The sequence below is a fragment of the Rhipicephalus microplus genome, chromosome 7 (genome assembly GCF_043290135.1).
Source record: "Rhipicephalus microplus isolate Deutch F79 chromosome 7, USDA_Rmic, whole genome shotgun sequence".
NCBI lineage: Eukaryota > Metazoa > Arthropoda > Arachnida > Ixodida > Ixodidae > Rhipicephalus > Rhipicephalus microplus.
In genome coordinates, this window is record NC_134706.1 from 136,618,424 (window position 1) to 136,646,422 (window position 27,999).

At 46.0% G+C, this 27,999-nt stretch overlaps 1 long non-coding RNA gene across 1 annotated transcript; it reads right to left on the minus strand.

The window, feature by feature from the left end:
- Positions 1-4,318: 4,318 nt before the first annotated feature.
- Positions 4,319-7,505, minus strand: LOC142767642 (uncharacterized). Its single transcript, XR_012885063.1, has 2 exons — positions 7,019-7,505; positions 4,319-6,725 (listed from the first exon to the last, which is right to left on the minus strand). It is a non-coding gene; the product is annotated as an uncharacterized LOC142767642 (long non-coding RNA).
- Between the last annotated feature and the right edge of the window lie 20,494 nt (positions 7,506-27,999).

The following is a 27,999-nucleotide window of genomic DNA, read 5'->3' on the forward strand; positions in this document are numbered from 1 at the left end:
ATTACCTATGAAATAATGCTACCACACCCCATCTCTGATATCCGGCAACAATGGTTCATCAACAATAAAATTTATCAAACTGTTTCAAATTCTGTGCTTTCGTCATTGAGAAAACGCGTCGGACAGCAACGAGCTGCTTCAGTAGTAGCGTGTCTAAGTAACCCTGTTCAGCCGGCAGAGCAGCCCGCCGTGAAATTCGGCTCGGTGTAATGAAGATTGTACGCTTGCGTATAGGTGACGTAAAGCTGCTTGGAAACGTTTACAGCACAACCATACTCCGAAAAAATGGGTTGACCATAAACTCCACGCAGCACTGTTTAGGCGTGCAGTCGCTATAGCTTAAGATGAACACAAATATGACTTACATTCGTGTTTATCGAAACCTGATAAAAGATCGGCCCTGTACAGTTTTTGACAGCACAATAAATTGACACAGGTACCAGCATATTCGCATTCTGTAGTGCTGTCTCCTAAAGAGGCAACCAATTTGTTAGAGGGCTTCGCGAAAGGACTTGAAGCACGTTTCGCTTCGTCAGTCTTGAGACCTATGACATTCAAAAGCTCAACCTCGGTCTTTCGGGAAGTCACTATAGCGGAACTGGCAGATGTCATACTAACTGTAAATCGAGCGGCTCCCGGTCCAGATCAGATTAAAAACTATATGATTAAATTACTATTTACCTGCCATCTCGATGAGCTTTTGAATATTATTAACTGCTCCTTACAGCACACATGGATTCTAAGCGCACGGAAAATTGCTAAAGTTGTGTTGCTGCGAAACAAATTGCAGCATATCCATGGAGTGAATGATAATAAGTAGGGCGAAGCGTCCGTCAGTCCGTCCGGGCTTCAGTTCATTCTTGCATCCGTCCATGCGTCCGTCCGTGCGTCTGTTGATCTGTGCGTCAAAGAGACAGACAATGGATGGACGCGGTCAGCGGATGATTAGCGGTTTGCCGATAAAGCCCTCCGAAGCATCGCCCCAATCATCATCATTCACTCCGTGAATATGTTGTGAGGTGGTTGCTGCATGCATGCTTGCATACAAGTGACGAACTATATCCACGGCTTAAGGAGTTTTGCACCTAAAAAGTGTTTAACAATATGTAGTAGTTGGTACTCTACTATAGGAGGGCAGAATGCCGTCCCAATACAGTCATGTGAATTGTGAATAACTCGCACGTGAAGTACCCCGTACCCCGCCGTATAACTTTGGTGAGTAGAAACAACTGGCGTCTTTCGTTAAGCAGATGGGGCCTTCTTTTTGTTTTGCTTTAGAAACATCTGGCGCCTTTTCCTTTTGCTTTTAGAAAACATCAGGTGTCTTTCATTGGTTTCTTCTATCAATCAACGGTGTTTTAAACAAAAAATTTTTATTGTTTAATCACGCACAGGAGAAATCTCACCAGGCACTACCTTGGAGGTAAACAACGGGTGCTACTGGGAAAGAGAGACAGAAGTCGGCTTTTAACACTTCTACTAACGTTTCCTACTGGAACATGCCAATGGCTGCTAAAGGGGAATGAGAGACAGGAGCATACGGCTTTTAGTTAACGCGCACACCACGAACTTTTTATTGTTCAACAAAGCACAGGAGAAATCTCCCACCGGCACGAACTTGCAGGTCAAAATGCAACACTTGTTACACGCTACGACTATGATACGAGGGACGAACAGGTGCCGCTTTGAAGAGCTTCGCCTCTAAAAATCAAAGCCTCGGATATGTCCTGGATAACATTCGGCCGATTCGCTTACTTCAAACTTAGCTAAATTATTTGAAAAAATTCTTCATAGCAGGCTCAGTTAGTTCATCGCTATCAAGGCATCCTTTCGCCAAGGCAAGTGAAATTTAGACAAGGGTGCTCTATGTGGTCGGCTCATGTTGACTTGGAAAGCCCAATTCACCTCGCAAAAGAATCTGGTAAGCTTTCTGCATTAGTCACGTTAGATATTTCAAGAGCCTACAATAATGTGGAACACAGTACATTGATTTCAAGATTAGTGGACTGTGATGTGCCTAAGTACAATATATCTTCGATTCAAAAGTTTCTCTTTGAGCGACAATTCTTTTGTTGCCATGATGGAATTACTCCTGCCTCATATAAGCAAACAAGAGGCGTTCCACAAGGATCACTGCTGTCACCTCTTTTATTTATTATCTCATTATCATCCCTTCTCCTTCATAAAAATGTTCTTCTCTACGTCTACGCCGACGATATTGTTTTTTATTGCCGTCGTACGATATCAATACTTTGTATCAAATCTTACAGTCGTATTTGAGTGAGCTTAAGGTTTGGCTTGGCGGGCTGTCTTGTTCGCTTATGTTAGCAAATTTACTCTGCTTGTATTTCCTTTATCTGTACCCGTATTTATTTCACTGCCTTATCGAAATGATCCAATTCCACAAGTAGCTGCACTAAAATACCTCGGCATGGTTTACGTGGACAATTACTATTGACAGTAACAAATAGAATCAAACACCCATAAAGCAGAAAGCGCCTTGGGATCACTACACTGGTTTTGCAATAATTGAGGGATGTGCAGGGATACGTTACTCATGATATACAAACTTTGCGTACGCCCAGTTCTGGAGTTTAGTTGCGTTCTGTTTTCCGGAAGTGGAGAGTACAAATAAGACCTTTTATATTGCTAGAAAGGCAAGCTCTGTGGCTCTGTCTCGGGCTACCTAGGTGAGTTGCGAATAGCGTGCTTTATTTGAAAGCTCGAATCACTCCACTTGATGCAAGTATTCGACAGCTTACTGTACAAACATTTTAAAAGCACTACGATGCACCCCTCTCCTGTTCACAGACAGTTTTCATCAGATATCAAGTTTCTTTCTTTCAGCACCCGTGTAGTCGTCATCAAAGTCCCCAAGTCATTTTCGTCGAGTCTCTGTTATCAAATCTTCGCGTTTCCCTCCAGCATTCAACCTCCCAAACCCTATGCTCGATGCCAGTTGACCTAACTTTCAATAAAATTTTTCCAAAAAATGTTTTCAATAAATTTTTTTAAAAAACGCCAAGAGTCTTCCAAAGCATGTTCTGGAGGGACTCCTTCAAGAGCATCTCAGCCATTTTTCTACTTACGTAGTAATTTCGACGGATGCAACGCAAAATGTTCAAAAGCCTGGAGTAAACATTCCTTCTCATCAGTTTATTTGGTATTTTGTGCTCCAATTGCCTGACTCCACGCCAATTTGTCTCGCAGAATTTGTGTCTATTATTGGCTCTTCAAAAACTAAGTTCTCAGCAATAAAAATTTATTATTATTTCAGATGCTTCGTCTGTTTGTACACGTTTAACGTCCACCAACCAGTCTCCTCTACTCAGGATATTTTGGTCTCTCGTACCACGTACCATATCAGAAGTTAGGTTTCTTTGGGTTCCCGGGCATTCTGGAATTGCACTAAAGGAAACTGCTGACTCGCTCGCTTTGGCATGTTTAAGTTTACCGGTGGTACTAGTAGCTCCAGAGTTTTTTTTATTACTGCCGGAAGATTCAAACACCTGTTAATCTTAAAAGTCAACGAAACATTGCTCCTACAATCTCAAGAATTTCGGCACTTGCAATTGCCCTGGAACACCGTAAAACGCCTTTCCCGTCAATGTGAGGTGACCCTCACAAGCTTTCCTTGTAGAGTTTCTCGGTTAAATTTGTATTCCCAAAATCAGGATTTTCATTGACTAACCTATGTGCAGTTTCAAATAAACCAGAAACAATAGATCACTTTCTTCTCACATGCCACCACTTCGCCTCACTGTGCTGAATAATTCTTGAGAGACCGATTAATATGTTTAAATTAGTAGTTAATACATCCACCCTTTTATCGTTTGGAGCCAGTCATTTGGGTGCGGGCCGCAGTGCTATTCTGTCAGCGCTACAGAAATTCATTCAGGTAACCGGAAGGATACGCTGCAAGTGGTACTGCCAGATGTATCGGATTTTTAGATGCGGAGCATCTTATACTCGCGCCTTGTAGTGCGCCGTCCGCACCGCTTCTCGAACATTCGACAGCTGACGCGCGCGCATGCGCCGTCGCGCCGTTGCCCACTCTTCCACCATCTGTGCATCCCTTCCTCCTCTACCTAGGAGGATATATATAAAAAAATTGCTGGAGTGGAAGCCGCCTATACTTACCCATAGAGCACAGTGAAGCCGGCGGCGGCCATCTTGTGGTGGGCAGGAAGGCGGCCGCGTAGCATATAGTGCACTTCCGCGGCCGTTTTTTTTTCGCAAATGATTGCTGCTAGAGAAGTAAAAACGTGCTCACATAGTCGCCGATACACTGGCAGTATTTAAAGAGACTACAGAACGGTTCGTTTTTCATGTGTTAAAATTTTATTTGTACAGCTTTCTCAGCCTTTAGCCAACATGAACGTTATGGCAAAGTTGTTTCACTGATTCCTAAAAATGACGAGTCTTGAAAGCAAAGACCTAACTTTGTCTTTCACGAGTTCCCGGCTTCGTTCCTTTGTCATGTGGTGCAGCCTGATCTTGATGTACAGCTCCAATACTTGCTTGCTCAAGTTGTAAATATGGTTGTCCAACACGTCGACGTCAAAAAGATGTTGTTCCAATTGTGAAAACCACCTCTTTTCCAGTGATTGACTCAAAATCTCCAGGACTAGTTGTTTGGTATTGGCATGTATGTTCTTAAGGCATTGAGTGGAAGCCTGCAGTCGACGCAGCCCCTTTTCCGCTGTTTCGCACAGTGACACAACGTCTTCGGAAGGGTAAAAGAGTCCACCTCGATTTTTTTGTCTCACCAATAGAGATGTATCCGCTCCATGAAGAGCTTCTATGCACAACTCACAGGTGTTTGTAGTAGCGATTTTGCGAGCGACAAAGCCTGCAATGTAAGGCACGACAGAGCAAACGAATGTGGAGAGGCTCTCTGGATAGTCAATTCGGTCTGTGTAATCGTGGTCCTCTGGTTGTAGGATGGCACACCTTCGCGATGTGACCTCAGTGGTTGCACAAAATGTAGTGGCAGAGGCAGATGCACCCAGAATAGAAACAATATCTTGCGAACAGTTGCCTGAGGTGGACGATCTCACTTCTGTCTGGACCAATAGACGCTTGTAAGCTGCCATGAATTGGGCAGCTGTAGGGTTGTTGTTGAACCCCCCACGTCCTCGCACACAGCCAAAGAAAGTTTCTGCGTGATCTTGACTCATCTTGTGCGTGAGCAGATAGTTAAGTTGACCTTCATGAACGAGTTCCTTGAAGATACTTTCTGTGCTCTGTATACACACAAGAAAACCCACAAATCCTGTCCTCTTTTTTCCCTGCAAAAGTGGTCGACCGAATGGGTCTTTTAAAGCACATATGTACTCTCGAGCGTCGGCAAAAAATGGTTTCCAACAAGGCTCATTTTGCTTTCGAAGGGGGGCTTTGTATGATTTTGCAAACGCATTTCTGGAGTTTAGCAAATCGAAGAGATGATCAAATACCCTCACAAATTTTGCCGTGGCACTAGCACCTCTAAACTGTGGCAGCTTCAGCGTTTGCTCGCAAAATTCAAGAGCGTCTGCGACTGAAGCGCTGAGTGCCTGAACTGCGAGCCGTACCTTCATCTTTTGCTTCTCCCACTGCATATGCACCTTAGTTAGCTTATTGCCAAGGCGGAGCCCTTCCTCGCGCTGTAAAGCCTCCAGTGCCTTTATGTAAGCCCATTTTATGTGGTTTCCATCAACATCAGTGATGTAACACATTGTTGCCAGTGAATTTCTAATCAACTTAATCATGTGGCATGGGTCAAGCAGGATATGCACATCCCTTGACTCATCAACTGGGTTTTTAAAGGATGTGGAGAACTCGACAGGATCAGGCTTCAGTTCTGCACCAAGGCATTTTGCCATAGTGAAATTTGATGACGCACCATCAAATGTTAGACTGACAACTTGAACTTTCACAGATTCCAGTCGTTCAATGCATTGTTTTGTTAGTTCAGCCCTCTCAGAACCAGTGAGCGAGTGGATAAGAAAGTAGCCGACTGGAATTTTCAGCCTCATGTTTATGCCAACAACAATATAAACACAAACATTTGTGGCTTCAGGAAGGCTGTCATCATCAAGAGATGCTCCAAAATCAACGTAGCCAACTACCCTGTCTCCGACAAGTTCAACATGTTTCCTAATCGACATATCATCGACAATCAGAGCGCAGTAAAGAGTTTCAGAGCGACCTTGAACCAACTTCTCCAAGAAAGAAAATGCTTCACCTGTAAAGCCTGGTTGGCCATCAACAGACCTATACCATTCTCTGATTGTGCGCTGCGAAGGGAGGGCGTCATTAAACTTTGATCGCACAAATTCGTAGGCTGCTGGTGAGTAGAAATGTAAAGTTAGTGCAAACGTTCGCAGCTCTGGAGGGTATTTACCTCCACTTTCTGTCCGTGCCCGGTGAAGCAGCTGTTGTATGTCAGGAGAAAATGCTGCATCGAACATCTTGGAGCCCTCTTCTGACAAAAGCTTTTGTTCTTCGATGCCTCTAATAATTTCTTCAGCGGTGATTTTCTTTTGTGTCAGCCTTCGTTTGCTCTGCTGCAACGTTTTAATTTTTTTCTTCAAGTGCAATCTTTCGTCTTCTGTTTCCTGCAACTTCGTCTTGTACCACTGCTTTGATGGTGATACAGTGACATGATCTTCAGTATTTAAGGCCTCTTGCTGCTGAGCAGGACTGCATCCTCGAGGTTTTGGTGCTGGCCGCTTCCTTTTCACCTGAAATAAGCACATAGTGGAAATTAACTACTTTTAGAATGATATATATACTTCAATTATTGCTCATAACATGAATATATGTATTCACGAAAGCATGTTCGGGAACATTCGACAATGATCATGCGCTAATCGTGTGTTGAGCGATATTGTAAACGAGCGAACGGGACGAAAAGCTCGCGAGGAAACACGCAGCAATGCAATCACGTCGACAAAACACGACAGAAGAGATATGTCTACGTCATTCCAACCTCCTTGATGTCAGAGCACTATATCTGCGAAGTTCCGATGCTTACCGGTGCCTGGAGGTGGGCAGGAAAAGCAGCGAACGAAGTCGGCACACTTCCCGCTTTCAACCTTGTTGTTTGTCCGGTCCGGTCAAAACACGCCGGATCAAAGTGCGCAGAGCAAAGGCGATCTTTATCTGTCGGTTTCCAGTGTTCACGACGCACAGCTCGCTCCCATAGGTTCCGTGTCTCAGCATCTTTTGGAAACCTGCCAATAATTTCCAAATATTAATTCCTTAAGCCTACCAATGAAAAACACGAGTCAGCCGTATTAGACCGCGTAAGCACTACGTGCTTTCAGTACGCACCTGTGAAATGTGATCTTGGAAGCAGGAATCGCGCGATTTGTGTACCCATACGCTACGCAGGATTGTACCATGCTCGCTTGAATCGAGCCGCACGCATTCGAATGCACTGCAGAGACACACTTGTCAAGGAAAGACAGGCGCACGAACCGCAATCCACCGTCGCTGCAGGTGAACTGGCAGCGCTGGCCGCCACCGAGCCAACCGAGCCGAGCTTTCTGCCCACCACAACATGGCGGCGCTGGCTTCACTTGAAGAGCGCTCCCTCCACTCCAGCAATTTTTTTATATATATCCTCCTAGTCCTCTACACACCGCGCGCGCTTCACTCCTCCACCATCTGTGCACCCTTCCTCCTCTACACACCGCGTTCGACATCTACAATTCTCCTGATTCTCCAGTGGACGCGCATGTGGCGTCGCGCTTCGAGAACATTCAACAGCTGACAGTGCATGCGCCGTCGTGCTGTATATATACTCAAGGTCGGCGCTCGCTCGCTCAGTTGCCGCTCGTCGGTTGGTTTGTACAGCGCGTCGACGTCCAAGGTCGCTGTGAAATGAATTCCAACGAATCCACAAACACAATGATCGACGTCCCTTCGACCAGCGCCGCCCTTTCGCATACGTGTGTACGTGTTCACTCATTTAACACCCCCTCCTACAACCACGTTAACCAATTTAGCCATCGACCCAAGTAAGTCGCAATTTAACACCCTATTTCACAACCACGTTAACCAATTTAGCCATCGACCCAAGTAAGTCGCACTTTAACACCCCGTTAACCAATTATATGGTCCGCATCCTCCTCAGCGTTCCCCCGAGGGAAGCTGCGGGCAATTTTTTTGTCCCCTTGTTCATTTTTGCAAATTTGATTCATATATTTTGGTTTATTAAATTCTTCTGCACTTTTTCACCTTTTTAAAGGAACACTATGTTTATTATTGTTTTTCCTCTACGCGGAAGTCTTTTTTGGCATACGTCAAATAGAAGACCCCTTTGCTAAGTGTGAAGACGGTCACATCTACCGCGAATACCCCTACTGACAACTTGAACAGCTTGGTTTCTTCATTGATTCGCCCCATGCCCTAGGTGGTCAGAGGCCAAGAAAAATTAAGACTACCTCGCGCAGCAACGTCTACCTTCCTCGATGCACCTACCGCGTTCACCATGCGCACGGCAACCCACAGCCATGGGGTCAAGTTTCTGTGCGACGACACAGAAAGCTCCCCAAGCCCTGGTCAAAAAACCTGACCGCAAGTACCTTCGGGGGCAACGTCGCTGGAAATCAAACTGCGCTAAGGTTTCTAGATGAAGCAAGATTCCAAGGTAGCGACACTTTTCCATTTTATCCTTGCCTATGTTCCTGAAGCGCCCACTAGAATGATCAAAACTTTCATAAAAAAGCGAATGTTTGGATACAGTTGCTACAGTAAATAGATGTAAATGAAAAAAATGGAACGAAATGAGTCGTAAAATAAACGGTTTTCTTCATGAACGTAAACGGTACAACACAAAAGTAAGTGGGATGTGCGTTAGTCAACTGGCAACGTTGTGCAGTTCTATGTTTTACACCACTAGCCTTGGCGTCTTGTGTGGTGCATCGTAGTTCGTCTGATTCTCCGAATGTTCTCAAACACTTCTTCGAATGTGTTTTGTGTGTGCTGTGACAGAGTGAACGCTCTTCTTGCTGGATCCTGTCAGTGATCACAGGGCGTGACATTGTGACGATTGATTACAGCCGGCTTGTGAACACGTAAGAAAAAAGTATGGCCAGACTGGTACGAACGCTTGACTAGCAGTCCTGCGATAACGGTTTTTTATGTGTTCATTTGGACAATCGTGTTGCAAGGTGATTCTGTTGTTGTGCTTAGAACTTTCTGAAAAGTGAGAGTTCTACTGGTGAGGTGTCTCGAAGTAGCACGTTTCGGCTCAAGCGTGAACTAGTCAAGCGTGAAAAGTTTCTGAAGGTGCGTTGATTACAGCCTCCAGCTCCTCTGTATACGTGCATACGCACAAGTATTTGTACCTACTGGCATGCACTAGACGTGCATTAGACGCGTGTCTGGCGTTTCAATAAAAACCGAAAAAGAAACTCGCTTCGCACATCTGCGTCGAGTTACGTCGACGAAGTTGCTCGAAAGCATTCGCGTGAAATGCTTCACAGCTACACATCACGGTGTGCTTCATCTCGGAAAGCACGAGTAAGTTGAAGAGAGCGAAACCGTTGTCTGTTGTTTAACGGAACGCAGTACTGTTGAAAACGCGGATGTTGCATTGAACGAGTGTTGCGAAACAATCCTGGTCGACTTGGCGCACACTCAAACGCTCCTCTTCTTCAGTTTATGTCCTGCCTACAACTTTGGTCACGGCGAGAACCCGGCTGGAGCCATATGCGTATGCGTACTCGTTTTGAACCTTTTGTACATTAATAACATCACCAGCCATCTGCAATATTACGTGCAATGAATTCACCAAACAGACGCGGATGGCAAAGAAAAATAGGGGTAATTGCGAGAGTGAGGAGGACGTCTCGGAACAATTAGTGATGCTACTTTCAAAACTTCTTTAATCTAACGACCTTAAACTGCGGAAGACCTACAATCGACGCTTGCACGATACATCGCAGAAAAACGCCGAATTTCACGTTTGAGCGTCATTACCGAGTCTCCCTCGACATTCCCGTGCTGGTCTTCAGGTAAGCGCATTGATAGACACAGGTGGATGCTGTTTTATTATTAGTGGAAACTTCGCAACTGTCGTAGGAAAGTGATCACACTTTTCACCAGGACGCGTATTCGCATCGATTGAGGTCACTTTGCTACTACATTGGATCGCTGTTCCACAAGAGTGAAAATACGTGAGTCCACATTTGCAGTCACCTGCCTCGTACTACGCGACTGTTCTTGTCAGCTCCTCCTAGGTATGGACTTTCTTCGAGATAACGGCGTGATTATAAATCTCTGCGAGCGCATGGTGGCCTTCAAGGTGCAACGCGCAACTGATCGAAGCGCCGATAGCTGTCGTAGACCTGTGCCGCGTGCTGCTGATGAAAGCGTGACGATGCCTCCCCGAATGACTGCTATCTTTCTGTCGAACTCATGCAAGACCCCCCGAAGTGCCATTTAGGCAATCGGAAAGAGGAAGAAAATATTAGAATGGTAGGGAGAAGAACTAGACTACGTGCACTTTGCCACCCTATACGTGAGTGGAGGAGAATGAGGAAGTAAAATAAAGAAAGAGGATATGAACATTCAGCACCCCACACGCACCGAACACACTGCAGTGATTCACAGGTGGTCATTCAGTGACGTAGCGCACAAGAATTGTAGAAGTGCTCGAGTGGCTTTCTGGGCTGATGTACTTGAAGAGCTGAAGTTCCTGGTACTGGGACATTGCGGATGGAGTTCGGCCTGATTCGGATGAAAATGCAGCAGTCGCTGCTTTTCTTGTTGCGTCAGATAAAAAAGCAGCGTAACGTTTCTTCGGCTTGTGCGCTAATTATCGTCAATTGATTGCTAACTTCTGGTTGATAGCTGAACCGCTCACACGACTCACCCGAGATGATGTGCCCTTTGCCTGAAATACAGAGCAAGAGGCAGCTTTCGCATATTTAAGGCAGCGAATGGAAACAGCACCGATTCTTGTTCATTTTCATGCGGCCATATCTACCGAAATGCACACAGATGCTAGCAATATTGGATTTCATGCTTTCCTTGTACAGCAGCACAATGGCGTAGCGCATCTCAATGACTTACATCATTCACGCACTTTCTCGGGCTGAGGCCAACTACCACACTTCAAAGAATGATTGCATTGTGGCCGCGTGGTCAATGGCACTGTTTTTACCTTAAATATACGGCTATCTGTTTAAAGCGGTGACAGATCATCACACGCTGTGCTGGCTGGCCAATCTCCGCGATAGGTCTGGCCGTCTCTCTAGGTAGAGCATGAGCGCGCAGAAGGTGGCATTATCGTGTATAGGTCCTGGCGCAAACACAACAATGCCGACGCGCTTACGCGAGAATCTGTAGGACATCCTGATAAGTACTTAGAGGGTGCTGTTAGATTTTACAAAAATATTCTCGAAGTAGCAACAAAATATTGCGACGTAGCTGAAATATCAGGGGTCAGAAGACGACAACGAGGAAGTGGTCTGTCGGTTCTGCGTGCTGTCCTCCATCTTAGTCGACGCTATACGCATCAGTTTCAGTATAGATTCTAAATAGACACGCCTCGTGTCATTTTTACGTAACATTTTTGTGGTGGAGGTGCCGGGTAACACGGCGGTTCTTGGCTCCTTTGAACCACCGGCACTCTTTAATGATGGCGTCAACGGCGGCAATGTTGTTGTATACTAGAAGAATAAAGGCGTCGTCTGCTATGCCTTTCAGCACATGGGTCACTTTCTCAGACTAACTCATGTGCTTGTCAATTCGGCGGCATAGGGCGATGACGTCGTTAATGTACGCGACGTACGACCCCGTCGACGTCTGTGCACGAGCCACTAGTTGATTCTGCGGTGCGATTTTCCGCCCAACAGTGCCACGAAAAAGGTCGCGGATCTTCTCTTTCAAGGAGTATCAGCTTGTAACATCTGCTTCGTGCGTCTCGAACCACACTCACGGTGGGCCATCGAGGTAACAAAAGCACATTGGTAAGCATAAGAGTCGGGTCCCTCCAATAGCTTGCGCTGGCCCATTCGTACTGGTTGATCTATTTGTCGACGTCAACGCCATTGTGACCATAAAATACACAGGGATCACGAACAGGAGAAAGAACGATGTATGTAGAAGTCATGGAATTTGTTCAGTTTTTGCACAAATTCAGTGGGGCAACGACCATGTAATCGCGTATGCAAGCCGTCCGCTTTCTAAGTCTGAACGCAATTATTCTATCACAGAACGGGAAGGTCTCGCCCTTGCCTGGGCGGTTTCAAAATTCTGTCCTTACTTGTATGGCCGTCCTTTCCGTGTCATCACAGTTCATCACGCGCTGTGTTTGCTTTTTTCTCTGAAAGACCCCACTGGACGACTTGACTGTTGGGCATTACGCCTACAGGATTATTCCTACTCGATTGCTCATAAGTCTGAACGTCTCTCTCTGGACGCTGATTGCTTATCCCGCTACCCTGTTGATCAGCCCAGCGCATCAGACACCGAGCCTAGCCTCAGCGTCATGTTAATATCCCAGTTTCTTCAGATTGGTGATGAACAACGCCTTGATGCTTCTCTGCGACAACTTATTGACCGTCTCAAATCTGCTCTGAACGACACGTCGCTTCGCCTGTACTTCCTCCTGAATGGCACGCTGTACCGTCATAGCCTGCAGCTAGATGGCCCTGAGCTCCTTCTTGTCATGCCGAAACATTTGCGTTTAACTGTGCTGCACGAGCTTCACGATGAACCAACTGCTGGTCATCTGGGTGTATCTCGGACGTACGACCGCGTGCGTCGCCGCTTCTTTTGGCGCGGTCTCACCCGGTCCGTTTGCTATTACGTGTCCTCCTGCGATAAATGCCAACGTAGAAAGCGACCTACTGCGCCCCCGGCTGGACTTACTCAACCGATCTCCATCCCAACCGAACCTTTCTTTCAGGTTGGCATAGATCTTCTAGGTTTTTCTCGAGTCGAAATCGGGCAAAAAGTGGGACGCCGTTGCTATAGACAACGCGACTAGGTATGCCATCACTCGAGCACTCCCCACCAGCATCGCAACTGACGTTTCAGACTTTTTGCTCCACGATGTGATCCTACACCATGGCGCTCCTCGCCAATTACTCACGGATCGCGGCCGCGCATTTTTGTCCCTTGTAATCGGCGATATCCTGCGCTCTTCCTCGATGCAGCACAAGTTGATCATTTCCTACCATTGCCAAACAAATAGCCTCACCAAACGGCTGAATCGCACCCTGAAGGGCATGCTCGCAATGTATGTGTCCTCGAACCACCATGACTGGCACCTGGCGCTACCACACGTGACCTTCGCGTACAATTCTTCACGCCACGACACCATTGGCTATTCATCCTTTTATTTCCTTTATTGCCGTGATCCGACGTTACCACTCGACACCCTACTTCCAACCACTACAACGCCGTCAACCGAATATGCACGCGACGCTATTGCTCGTGCCCACCACGCACGTCAGATCGCCCGCTCTAAACTTTGGGCTTGGCAAGCCACCCAGAAAGCCATCTACGACAGCCGGCATGTTGACGTTCACTTCTCACCCGGTTCTCTCGTTCTCCTGTGGTGCCCAGTTCGTCGAGTTGGCTTATCAGAGAAGTTGCCTCGCTACATAGGTCCTTAAAGTATCATTCGCCAAGTAACCGACGTCACCTATGAGATCATTCCTGCATCTGAGACCACAGGCCTGCCTGCAACCACACTCAGGGATGTTGTGTACGTCAGCAGGCTAAAACTTTACCACCTGCCTACTGAAGACCGTAGTTAATGTGCACCGAGACGGCGCTTTTACTGCCGAGAGGGGGCGGGGGTAATGCTACGTAGCTGACATATCAGGGGTCAGAAGACAACAACGAGAAAGTGGTCTGTTGTACGTGCTGTCCTCCATCTTAGTCGACGCTATACGCACCAGTTTCAATATAGATTCTAAATATACAATTTTTAAGTAACAATAGTTCTACCTCGTTGTGCCATCTGGCATGCGTGATGACGTCCTCCACGTCTGCCACAATGAGCCCAGGTCTGGATACTTGGGCAGTAGTTATGCGCTGCCTACGGTATCAATGTCCCTCGAAAAAGTGTGTCGTACGATGAAGTCACTCTTCGTAGCAATTTCTTTCATCATAATGACGGCATATTACTTTGTAATCATGTTACTTGATGCGGCACCTGCAGTCATGCAACTTTTGAATGACTTACAATACTGAATCCGTTTGTTAGGCGTCAATCGTTTGTTATGCATCAGAGGGTCCTGATACAGTCCGCTGACCTTAGGACCCTGTTCTGTATATCTTTCACGCTGTAACAGTGATACGCGAAATGAAATTTAATTTGATTCGATTTGATTCGAGTTAACGCAGCCACTTGCCGACAGCAAAGGCCAACGCTTGCGAATCCTCGACGTCACCATTGTTGGCAACGTCATCAACCACGTCTTGAAAGCATGCGCGTCTTCCGCCGAAGCGCCCGCTCTCAAGCGCAGGGCTCCGCTGGCCGATCCGGAGGTCACCTAGAAGAAGAACCCGGAACCTGTCGAAGATGTTCCTGCTCCGAGTGCGTTGCCATGCGCGTCAGCGACATTGTGATTCTCGCGGTGTAACTCACTCTCAACATTACGAAGGAATAGGTTCAGTGTCGTCTGGAGGAGACGCTGACTGATTCTGGCGAAGCGTGGCAGACGCGTGCACGGGTCCCCCTGTATCCCTGCTGCCATGCAGTTTCTCACAAATACCTAGAGGGTAGGGTGGCGTCAGTGTCTAAGCAAATGTTTTGAGCGGCAAATTCGGAGCGCCGGCAATGACGGTATAACAGCTGCGTTTCAATTTCTAGCACGTAGACAGTCTACGCAGACTGCTTTAAAGACAGCACCAAGCCCATGCTGTCCGAGATTCGAAACACGTCTGGACGTCTTTCACGCGACCATGCGCCACCTCGCATCGAGAAGAGAAAGCCAAAGTAAACCAACGTAACAGCTGTATTTTCTGGCTTATTAAATGTGAAGCATTTATTCACTTTGGCGACTTCAAGCGTATCTATCTATCTATCTATCTATCTATCTATCTATCTATCTATCTATCTATCTATCTATCTATCTATCTATCTATCTATCTATCTATCTATCTATCTGTCTATCTATCTATCTAGCCGCCTACGACTTTCAGCTCTCTCGGCTGTTTCGATAATGGTATCGATACCAAACTTGTTACGGCATAACATGACTGTATGAAGAACATATTTCCTTAGTCATAACATGAGAATCAAGACATGTCTCTCATGAATGTCATGATATAGATTTCACGGTCCTGCAGCTCTTGCGGCGGTTTCGTTCACATGACATGTTGCAAAACTGGTATGATATGGCGTGATTGCATGGCAAACACAAGAGACAGACCCTAACATGGAAGTCATGACATGCATGTCATGTAACAACATGATAACATGCCACGCTCATGATGTGATTGCGGCCGGTTCGCTAATGTCACATATACCAAGTTTGGTATTACAGTACGCGAATCAATGACGAAGGTACTACTGATGCAAACATGATAATGATGAGATGCGTGTCATGTAACAGCATGGCTACATGCCACGCTCATGATGAGCTGGCGACCGTTTCGCTAGCTTCACTTAACCAAATCTGGAATTACGGGACATTAATGGATGATGAGGGTATATTGATAGTGCAAACATGATGAAAATGAGATTCGCGTGAAAGGAGATTCATGTAACATGGGTACATGCTACGCTCATGATGTGCTCGTGACCGTTTCGCTAGCTTCACACGTAGCAAACTCGGTAGTACACGACGTGAACGGACAACATAGGTTAAGGACAAATCCAAACATGATAATCACGACTTGCGTGCCATGTAACAACATGGCTACATGTAACACTGATGATGTGCTCGCGGTCGTTTCGCAAGCTTCGCATATGCCTAATTTGATATCATGTAAAAAGATGGATGATGAAAGTATGTTACTGGTGCAAACAAGATAATCATGAGATGCATGTCATGTGAGAACATCACTACATGTCGCAGTCAAGGTGCCAATACTTCAAAGTAACGCGGTGCGCGTGCTCGCTTGCGGTAATTTCGTCTCGTCACGCCGGCGTTGCCATGCCATGCACCGGTCCTGCCATATACTCGCAGGCGCGCGCCACGCTGTGTTGCTTTGACGCATGAGCATTTCAGCGCGTCCAGTGTCCCTCCGTCAAGAAAAGAGGGAGACGGAGTGTTGCCTGGCTAACGCATCGGCGTGAAATGCAGCATGTCGCACTTCGCACTTGTTGCCGTCGGGGTGTACCGACCGACGCTGGTCGCGCCTGGCGTCACACTATGGAGTGCTCGTGTTTTGCTAAAATAGCGTCGCTGTGCCCAGCGTGCGCGAGCGTCAGCGCTACATTAGAGTATATTGGTCTCTTCATGATGGGCTTGTGGCCATTTTGCTAGCTCTACATGTACCGAATTTGGTGTTACGTGACGTGAATGCAAGACAAAATATATTACGGCCGCAAACATGATAATCCTTGATTGATTTGATTGATTTGTGGGGTTTAACGTCCCAAAACCACCTTATGATTATGAGAGACGCCGTAGTGGAGGGCTCCAGTAATTTCGACCACTTGGAGTTCTTTAACGTGCACCCAAATCTGAGCAAACGGGCCTACAATATTTCCGCCTCCATCGGAAATGCAGCCGCCACAGCCGGGATTCGATCCCATGACCTACGGGTCAGCAGCTGAGTACCTTCGCCACTAGACCACCGCGGCAGGGCAAGCATGATAATCCTGACACGCGCGTCATGTAGGAACATGACAACATACCACACTCATGGCGTGTTCGCGGCTGTTTTGCTAGCTCCACATATACTAAATTTTGTATCGCGTGACGTGAACAGATGACGAAAGTAAAGGACACAGCCAAACATGGTAATCATGACTTGAAAGTCATGTACGGCTTTATTTACCTCCACATCGTAACGTTGGGCTGATATTAAAGTGACATATGAACATTTCTCATTTGTGCTTCGCATATCATCGATTCCCACTGTACGTGGGATCTGCCAATATTTTATTACGTTTTCTTTTCTGCGCTAGGCATTGCGTTCCGGCGCTGCAGTCAGACGGGAAGACCCCACTGCACGGTACTTATGAGAGGGGTTTTATTTGGCGTTTTTACGCTCTGCTCAGTAGTTGAGCAGAGCGGGAATGTGGGTGCGCATGCGTCATTCGCTAGGGCTGTGAGCGGATTAGAAGACCGAGCCCAACCATCATCGCCACCTTCCACTCATGATGCCTCCACGTACATACGAGAGCTGCGCACCATGTTTCGGGACCTTGCTCCTGTGATTCCTGCCGACCGACACCCCCAGTCTGTCTTCGTCAGTCAGGATCTGCATGACTGCAGTCACGTCTTCGTTCGGCGTGACCAAATACGGCCACCAGCCTATGATTGCCCATTCCGCGTACTCCATCGTACACCTAAGACGTTCACACTGGTCATCAATAGCCGTGAAGACGTCGTGGCTGCTGATCGACTGAAACCTGCATATATCACCGCTCTCGCGGCCGCGGGGTTTCAATCTAAAGTCGGGATGCCAACATCCAAGCATGTCCACTGGGCGACTCCTCTGTTGATTCCTACGGCTCTCGCTCTACGGGGGGGGGGGGAGCTCTGTAGCACCTCAATGCGCCGCTCGTCAAGGAAGAAGAGGTTGGCATTTGGGCCGCGCGGTGGGTGCAGCGCGATAATAAAAAAAAATCAGTTCGGAAACTGAACGCCGTCAGCGCTGGATCTTTCCCGTGTTAGCTCCGACAAGTTCATCCTCGAGAGAGGTCTCCCTGAAACCGTCTTTACGAATCGAGGTAGTTGTTCCCCTCCAAGAGCTTTCGAAGAGTTTCGTTCCAACACGTTCTAAACTCGTTATACCATCATCAAGCTAACGCACAAGTACAAAGAATGAATGGAACTGTGTTGCCCGTCATCACTACGATAATGAAGGATCCATAGCACCGGAATTGGGCTTGAAACCTCAAATATGTTGAGGGCAGTGTAAACAATGCGGTGAGCAAAAGCACGAGAAAGCCCCCTTACGAAGTGCTACATATTTATGAGCCAGTTTTTTATGGGTTAGGTCAGCAAAGGGCAGGAGTGTATGGGGAAAATGCTTTTAGTAACCTAAGTGAGCTTCAAGAAAAGAGAAGAGAAGAAAAAAGTTATCAGAAAGGTAGGGAGGTTAACTATACTAAGTCCAGTTTGCTAACCTACGCGGGGGAGAGGAGAATGAGGGAGAAAAGGAGTGCGAGAGAAAGGAGGAGAAACACTTTGCACATAACACACATGCCGCAGACACAGTTTAGGTTTCACAGGCAGTCGCAAAGTGTTATTGCTCTCAAGGATTGTAGAAAGGCTCGAGTGGCTTTCTGTCTGAAGTAATTGAAGGCCACGCTCTAAAGATCTCCAGAGTAAAGGGTCGATCATCGAGCCTCCTTAAGGCACACAGGAGAGTACAGTGATCTTCTTCAAAGTCTGTAGAATGACACAGGATATGATCGAGAGTTTTTACACAATGGAAGCTATTAGAGTTGAGGGAGTCAGCCTTACCAATGCGATAACCTAATGAATTCGTGAAAGCAATGCCAACGCACAACCTATTTAACATTGTAGCGTCCCGTCGGGAAGTGTGTGATGGCAGCTCTAGTTTGAGCAATGCAGCGATGTTCTGTGGGTGTCGAGTTGAGTTCAGTGGAAGATTCTAATGTGTAAATGTAGTATTATGCGCAATGTGGCGAAGTCTTTGTGCGTTATCAACCCTCGACAGCGGTATGGGTAGACTGTAGGTCCATTCGATTAACCCTGCACTTCCAGAACTAGTTCACGGCGGCTTAATGACGTGCAGGTGACTTTGAAGCAACTGCAGCAGCGACGAGACGCGGAAACGAATACGAGAGTGCAGATGTCGTGCAAGCCCTATGCTACTCATAGGCTATCTCCAGGGTTGTGGGGGCTGCGATTTGTAAAATACGGTGCCGTTTATGTTGCTTGACATGTGTCTACCAGAAAATGTTCACTGTCGTACTTGTTGCACGTCGCAAACACAGACACAAAGGCAAATGGCTGTGTCGCCTGCGGGAGCTGCAGCCATTTTGTGCAGTGCGGACTCGGCACTACCTCACGAGGAGGTGCAGGTAATTTGTGTATTAGCCTTGCACAACAGTTGCACTTCTTTTAAACGAATACTGCGGTGCCGCTGCCACCATGTTGAACTCGTGAAGCGAATGCCGAAGTGCAGTGCCTTCGTGAACCGCCGTTTCACGAAGTCCAATTTATTAAGACGATCGAGACCAGGGACTGCTTCGAACGAATACGGTTTATTGGAAGAAGTGAAGTAGCGCGCGCTCGCTCCAGGCAGCAGTCTTCTTTCTTCTTCTTCCGGCGTTTGATGATGATATTTTATAGGTTCCCGCCCGCCCAAGTTGAAATGTGATAAGCTCTCGCGGGCTATTTGAAACAACCTTCCATTGGGTATATGTGGTTCACCGATCTTCTTAGAAGCTCTTTTTTGCCTGTGTGAAGGAGACAAGCTCTTGTTATTCCGTCTCGCCCAGGGTAGAGATTTCAATCCGGCACATGTTCCAAAATGTTGTTGGAGTCTTGTCCTCAACCAACACGATGTCACCCTGTGAGAGTGGTTCTTGCCGTGTCTTGGCTTCGACCGTAGCTCCTATTTTCTTGATGTATTCTGGATGCCATCTTTTCCACCAAGCGCGCACGAGTTTGCATCTGCGTCGCCATGCGTCTTCAATGTCACCGTTGTACAGTCTTGTTTGTTCGTCTTGAAGCTGTCGCCGTCCGTATGATGAATACCTTTTGATTTCCAAGATGGGCTCAATTTCGGCTCTTCCCATGCATTGGTGACATTGTGTTTTATGCTGGTCTTCCACGTCTGTATTTGTGCCAATTATACTTACTAAGTTGTTTTCCAGTGATGTTATCCATTCGGGACCGTTCCACCATAACTTTGACGTTATCAATGCCTTTGCGCTTATTCCTCGTGTAAGTAGGTCAGCAGGGTTGTCGTCACTTTGAGCAAATGACCAGCTTGCTTGAAGTGTTTTTTCTCTAATTTCTGCGATTCTCTTGGCAACAAACGGATCTCTTTTGCTTGTTCCCTTGATCCAGTGCAGCACAATCATCGAGTCTGTCCAGCAGTGTATTTCCTGAAAACTTTCGTTGAAGTGACCTTTGATGTAGTCGCATAAACTTGATGCTACCACCGCTGCCATCAGTTCAAGTCGCGCCAATGTCAGCTCTTTAATTGGAGCTACGCGGCTTTTTGCTGTTACTAGCCTTGACTCTTTGTTTCCATCGTGGTATACTGCTATCAAGTATGCTGCCGCTCCGTATGCTAATGGGCTCGCGTCGGCAAATACATGCAGCTTGTATGCTTGTACTGGTTGATTCTTGCTTGCGTAGCATCGTGGGATTTCTAGAACTCGAAAGTCCTCCGCTTCAGACATAAGGTTCTTCCATTTGTTGCATTCATCTTTAGGGAGCTGGTCGTCCCACGTGACGTTCATTTTCCACAGTCTCTGCAGTCCTATTTTCGCGCGTACTGTGAATGGCGACAACAAACCGAGTGGGTCAAATATCTTCACTGTGGTTTGTAACACAGTCCTTTTTGTCATGTGCGTTGTATCTGTTAATAAATTCCACTTTTTAATAGGGAAGCAAATCATGTCCTTTGAGTGTTTCTATATCAAGCCCAGAAGCATTGTGAATCCTCTAGATCGAATATCTATGTGAGAATCGTCTCTTTCGTTTTCATCAATTATTTTGTTTAATCGCTCTTCATTGGATGTCGATTTTCTCAAATTCATCGCTGCCTCTCTGAACACTTGCTTTGCCTCTTTGTACAACTTAACTGCTTCATCAAGCGTTGCTGCTCCCAAAATTACATCATCCACGTAGATCGCTTTCTGCAGTGTCCTTGTCGTATCAGGAAACTGATCTTCCACTTGTTTCAAATGGTGTTTAATTGTAGCTGCCAGTATAAATGTGCTTGGTGTTGTTCCGAACGTTACTCTTGTGATGCGCCATGTTTGCACTTCATTCGTTAACCTTCCTTCAGCGTCATGCTTCCACCACAGAAATCTCCTTGCATCTCTATCCTCTTCATGTATAGAGATTTGTAGAAATGCCTTTTCAACATCTCCAACTAACGCCACCTTTTCTTTTCGGAAATTAATTAGCAGCGATAGCATGTCCTCATTCAAATTGGGTCCTGCCTCTAGGTTCTTGTTTAGAGACATGCCTTTTCTAGAATGTGATGAGGCGTCAAACACTACTCGAACCTTTGTTGTGGCTCGGTCTTCTCTAATGATCGCATGATGTGGCATGTAGTAGCAAAGTGCATTTGGCTGTTCTGATGGCTCTTGGACCTCCTCTGCGACTCCTAATGCCATGTACTCAGATATAACTTTGTCGTAGCGATACAGCATGTCTTCATTTGTCCGCAGCCTTTTAGTCAGTTGCTGTAGTCTTTTTATCGCATTTTCCTTGTTGCTTTCCAAGTTTACGTCCTGTTTCCATGGCAAGCTGACTTGATAGCGACCGTTTTGTTGTACAATCTTGCGCTCTAATTCTTCGACCACTTCATTTCCGGTGTTATCCAAACTATTTCTTGTGATCCCCATTGACTCCAGGCTCCAGAACTTCTGTAGCTCTTGCTGGAGTTCTGTCTCCGCAGCTTCGACCTTCAAAACCATGACTGCTTGATTATGTGTTAGTCTTGTCTTGCTTTGTTCTAACGGCCCTTGCAGTACCCATCCCAGGATAGTTTCTACAGCCATCAGTCTGTCCTCGATTCTTTGAGTTCTACCAGTAAAAAATTCCCAAACATAGTCTGAGCCGATCAGTAGTTGTACAGAATTTGTTGCAGTCGTCTTGGTCCTGTGATCAGCCACTTGCATATTTAGCTGTTTCATTTTCTCGCTGAGTTTCTTAGTTGGAGTGGGTATACAACTGTGCGAGATAACGTCGACTTGTAACGCTTCAATCACTGTTGTCGTGCTTGTTTCTCGTGATCCTACAGTCACTTGCACCACGTTCATTAGTTTGACCTTTTCGTCTCCTCCAAATGAACCAATCGTCAGCCTTTCCTGTCGCAACACCTTCGCACCTATTTCTTTCGCTAATCTCGCTTCAATAAATGAACGTTGACTTCCGCTGTCTAATAACAAACGGCAATGTCGGCCACATGTTTCTCCTTCTACGCACGCTACAGCCGTCTGCAAAAGCACAAACTTATGCTTGATATTTTCAGTTGCTTGTAGCGTAGACGACGTCGCTTCGGCTTGCGCTGTTGAGACCAGCTCTGCCCTTGTTTTCTGCATCACCGTTCTACATACTGACGTGGCATGTCGTCCCTTGCATTGCTTGCATTTTACTTGGGCCTTGCAAATGCGTGCAGTGTGGTTTGGTCGCGTGCATCTGAAGCATGCTCTATTTTCGGTAAGCATAGCTTTCTTTTCATCCATTGGAATGCTCCTACGACAGTTTTCGGTTGCGTGGGATTTCTGCTTGCAGAATAAGCATATTCTGTCCGCTGAGCTATAGAAGCTTGAAGTTGTGCGCATCTGTCCGCGGTTCTCTCTTGGTTTTGCATTTATCCTTTCTTGTTCACGTTGTGTTTCTTCACGAAAAGCTGCTTGCTCTCTTAAGAATAACATAAGCCTGTCCAGCTTTTCCTCGCACTCCTTTCCCGTTGCGTTGTTTTGCTCGCCGTTTTCTGAAGCTGAGCTGTTTCTCATAGCCTCTTTTGACTTGAACTGCACTGATAATTCTGGTGGAATTGCTCTTTTCAATACCGGTAATAACATCGGCGCATAGCTCCCAGTTTCTACTTTTAGTGACTTGAGTGCCAATATGTTAACTTGCACTCTCTGTACTAGCTTATTTAAGTCATCGGTATCTTGAACAGACCTCACTTTCTCCAAACTCAATAGCTCATTCATGTGCATTTCAATGGAATGTTCTCGATTGCCGAACGTTTTTTGCAGTATTTTGATTGCGTTATCATAATTTTCCTCTGCCGAGTACTGAAGTCCTTCAATAGCAGCCGCAGCTTTTCCGGTTAGTGATGCTAACAAGTAATTGAACTTCTGTCCCTTGCTCATGTTCGGTCTCAGGTGAACTGCCGACTCGTACTGAGACCAAAAACGGTTCCACTCCAAAGTTTTTCCCCCAAATTTTATCATTTTGAGCTTTGGTAGCTTAACTAGTTCCGTTGCTTCTTGTCCCGTACTTGAGGGCGTCACCTGCCTTGTCCTATCTGTTGAATCCGATTGTTCAGGCGGTCGAAGTCTGACTTCTATTGCAGATAAGATTGTCGTTAATTTCATGTCGTAGTCTGTGACGCTTTCGAATTCAGCTTCGGTGTTGTCTTCTGTTAGAAACTTTTCCATTTGCTCGTTCGCGCTCTTGAGACTGTCGCTTATTGCTTTAATCTGCGCTTGCGTTGTAAGCAGCTGCTCCCGGTTAGCTCCATCATTAATTTGCTGCTCGGCTGCGTTAATCAGTTGCGTGGTCTGGGAGCGAAGCGCTTTCCTTTTCTTCGTTATCACTTCTTTGCTCATATTGAGGCGGTTAACAATGACTCCTTACTTGTCAATCGTTCGTTCTGATGCTCGTACTGTCCACCGTGGTCTCGTCGCTCGATCCAGGTCGATCCTCTGCTCCTCCGCCGTTTTCTTCTCTGCTGCTCCGTGGCAGGTTGACCTTTCTTGCCGGCGAGGAGGTAGTATCCTGGTTCACGGCACCATTATTAAGACGATCGAGACCAGGGACTGCTTCGAACGAATACGGTTTATTGGAAGAAGTGAAGTAGCGCGCGCTCGCTCCAGGCAGCAGTCTTCTTTCTTCTTCTTCCGGCGTTTGATGATGATATTTTATACAATTAGAACGAATTGACCTTGTGCAACAAAACTCACCGGAAGAAGAAGCAAAAAGTAAAGCAGCATATAATAACTGGCATTACCCTGCAATGATGTATGACGTTGATGAAGTGGTATTCTTGAAGGCGGAATTCAAACACACGAGACACCAAACTAAAATGAAAACGAAATACCGAGGGCCTTCAGCTATAACGGAAGTCATGGCTGCCCACACGTACAGAGCGGTAGAGGTAAACGAAGGTACTGTGAGTAGGTATGCTACGAGAGCACGTGTTTCGCAGCTGAAGGTGTAAACATCTACAAGCAAAACGTCCTACCTTGATGATCATGAAGACGTTGAGGTGGCGGAGGAGTTATACAGAGAGCTGTAGAGAAGCCGAAACAATTAGAACGACATCGTAAGAAGCAATAATGGGCCAGACGAATTCGACATCCTTTGAGTAACAACAGAGGAAGCAAGTGACAACCGGAATGCAAAGAACAAAGCCACAGGTGAGGATAAAGCAACAACGGACCTGCTGATCAATGGCAGTGAAACTATGTTAGAAAAACTATCCACATACTATGTGGCTTAGAACGGGAAGGCTAGAAGAACCTTGGAAAACGCCAGCATCATTTTATTATTTAAGAAACGAGATGTCAAGGGCTTGACAATTAACGCACCCGTCAGCTTTCCATCGTCTAAACAAATTAGAGCCAATATAATTAGGGCGACATTACTTTTCAATCAACAAAAATACCAAGCAGGTTTTCGTGCAGGCTACTCCACATTAAGCCCCGTCCATACTATCGGTCAGGTGATAGAGAAATCTGCGGAATACAACCGACCCCTATACATAGCCTTTATAGATTACAAAGAGAACTTTGACTCAGTCGAGACATCAGCAGTGATGCAGGCACTACGGAATTAGTGAAACGACGAAATCTCTGCACACTTATTCGAAGAAATCTTCATTGAATTCACAGCCACCATAATACTCCATAATAAAAGTGACAGAATTGCAATGAAGAAGGGTGTACGCAGGGAGACACGACTTCTCCGATGATATTCACCAAGTTTTTACAGGAAGCTTTCATGGCCCTAGATTGGGAAGAGTTTAGGATATAGTTTAATGAGAGTGTCGCAGTAACCTGCGACATGCAGATGGCCCTGCTTTGATGAGCAACTCACAGGAAGAATTACAACTCATGACTACAGAGCTAGACTCTCAATGCAGAAAACGAGGCCTGAAAGTTGATATGCATAAAAGAAAAGTAATGTGCAACAATCTCGCCAGAAAGCAGCAGTTTGTGAGAGGTGGATAGTCGTAGGAAGTGGTAAATGAATATGTCTAATAAGGACAGGTAATAACCGCTTAGCCGAGACGTGAGAATGAAGTGACTAAAAGACAAAATTCAGCAGATCCCACGTGCCTGTGAATTGAAGCTATGCGAAGAATGTGGAGGAAAGGTGACCATGTTGCCATTTATTATTGAGTGACACGTCCTGAAATGACGATAAATATATGTAAAAATGTTACACACAGGCACATGTTGAGGAGTTGCAGATGTTTATATAACCAGTTGTTTGCTCTTGTGCAACGATGCCAAGTGGAACATGAAATAACAATACCAGAAGCTGATATGAAACGCTGAAGCTCGCGAGGATGCTGGCCCTAGACACTGCTACATAAATCAACTTATTGACGTTAACCCGACGTTACGGCTGTATCAAAGGAGTACACATGCAATGTTTATAAAATTGGATGGGCAGCACTACAATCACTATTGACGTTTCAAGAAGATTAGCGTCTATTTGAAAAGTAGTGCAGAGACCTGGCATAGCTGTGTGGTACAATGCTTCATTTCCACGCAGAATTTTTGGTTGTGATTCCAGCTGGGACCCTGACATTTATTCTTTGCATTCGTTCGGTCGACGATACCGATGTCGGGTACTCCTTAACGTTCACACGTTAAAATTGCCCATATGTGTTCTCATCGTTCCTGGGTAGAACTATGTGTCAATCACCTGTGGAACATACCCGCATACCAGCGGCCCATACCCACCTGAGTTCATGTGGTATTATCTGGTGGGACGTGTTTGACGACTTACCCCAGGGAATTGTGACATCATTTGTTTCTTAATCAGCGCGTCATAATCTTCGAACCATTTTACCCTCTCATGCTAATTTTCGTTCACGCCGAGTTAAGGGGGTGACCACGAGAGCACCCAAACATAAGTGGCTAGATGGCTATATAGATAGATAGATAGATAGATAGATAGATAGATAGATAGATAGATAGATAGATAGAAAGATAGATAGATACGTTAAAAGTAGCCGAAGTTCACCAAGAAACGCTCCCATTTAAAAGGATGGTGTTGATCACATTCGCCGAGCATTCTCAAATCATGGATGGCAATGCACTACTAGCCGACAAGAGGGAAGTATATAACTGCCGTACTTACCTACGGAGCAGAAACCTGGAGGCATATAAAGAGGGTTAAGCTTACATTAATAATGACGAAGCGAACCACGGAAAGGAATATGATAGGAGTAACATTAGGAAGAAGAGAACTGAGTGGGTCAAAAAAGAAACCACGTTTAAGCATATCATAGTTGAAATGATCAAAAAAAATGAAAATGGCCTGGGCACGCAGCGCATAGGCAAAATAACCGCTGGTCTTTAAAGGTCATTAACTCAATTCCTAGGGAAGGCAAACGCGCGATGGGAAACAGAAAGTTAGGTGGGCCGACGAGATGAAAAAACACCTGGCCTGTGCGCAACTCAGAGCACAGTCACAATGAAAGTTAGAAGAGCGGCCTTTCAGAGTCTTTTTTAAACACTCTTCCGGTGACTGCTACAAGCACACTGCTGAGTACCCACCATGCCACAACTAATCATAATTTTCGTGAAGTAGATCAGAATGTGCTAAGCTTAATCCTTCGTCATTTTTTACTGAAACGCCATGTGCACTAAACTCTTCTTAGGAATTTTGTGCGTTCCTTCTTCTGCAGTGGCTGACAACGATGAACTTTGCGTGATGTGGGTATGGGCCAAGTTTATTATGTGATCAAAAACAACCTTTAAGAAACTTTGAAGCAAGCGACCACCAAGTGCTCCTTGTCGGTCCCTACGTGGGAGACGCCCGCTACGTGCTAAGCGTGGCCTCCAGGACTAAAATAAGATTTTTTCGTTTCATTGGACCACCCGCTTGTTGCGAAATTCGCATTCTGTGGTGCCTGGTCGTTCCTTTATTGTTCAAAAGCACTTTATTACTCATACCAACGCGAGTCTTTCCCTGATATCAAGCCTGCCTAGGGCCACTTAGAATTGAGTTACAAGCGCCGGGGCTGCTCAGTGGTAGAAATATTGGATGGCCCGCAGTGGACACGGGTTCAAATCCCTTTGTGTCAACAGTTGTTTTCTATAAACAACGTTTCTTTTATCTTTGGATACTAGTTACGGGCACCGCCGATGGCGAACAACTATTGTGCCGCGTGTGACCCGTGTTTAGATCTTATAGTAGCGCTCCCTGTAGGAGTTTGCAGGTCTAAAGTGAGAGCAGAATACGCATGACCAGCTTGATTGGTGGATCACAGGAGAGGTCTATTCCCTGCAGTGGGCCTCGTCATGCTAATGATGACATCTGAAAACACTTCACCAGTGATGACAGAAAAGAAGGAAAGATTCTATAAATACCAATTATATATATATATATATATATATATATATATATATATATATATATATATATATATATATTGCCACAGGCATGGAACGAGGTTTAGCCATGCCAATGGGAGTATGTGCCATGGTGTGAAAAAAAAAGAGGACTGTTGGTGTACTCGTGCTCTAACTTTCGGTTTGGCTCGACGTCCAGCGCTGCTCCTGTGAACACACGTTGTGGTCGTTCTGTAATCACGTGACATTTTCTGGTGGAGGTGCTGGGAATGTGTACGGCCCGCCTCCGAATTCGTGAGTCGACGTACATCGTTTCTTTCGTTGTATTGCGCGAATGCTCCCAAAACCTGATTCTCGGATAGGATTTTCTCCGCAAGCATAAAGCC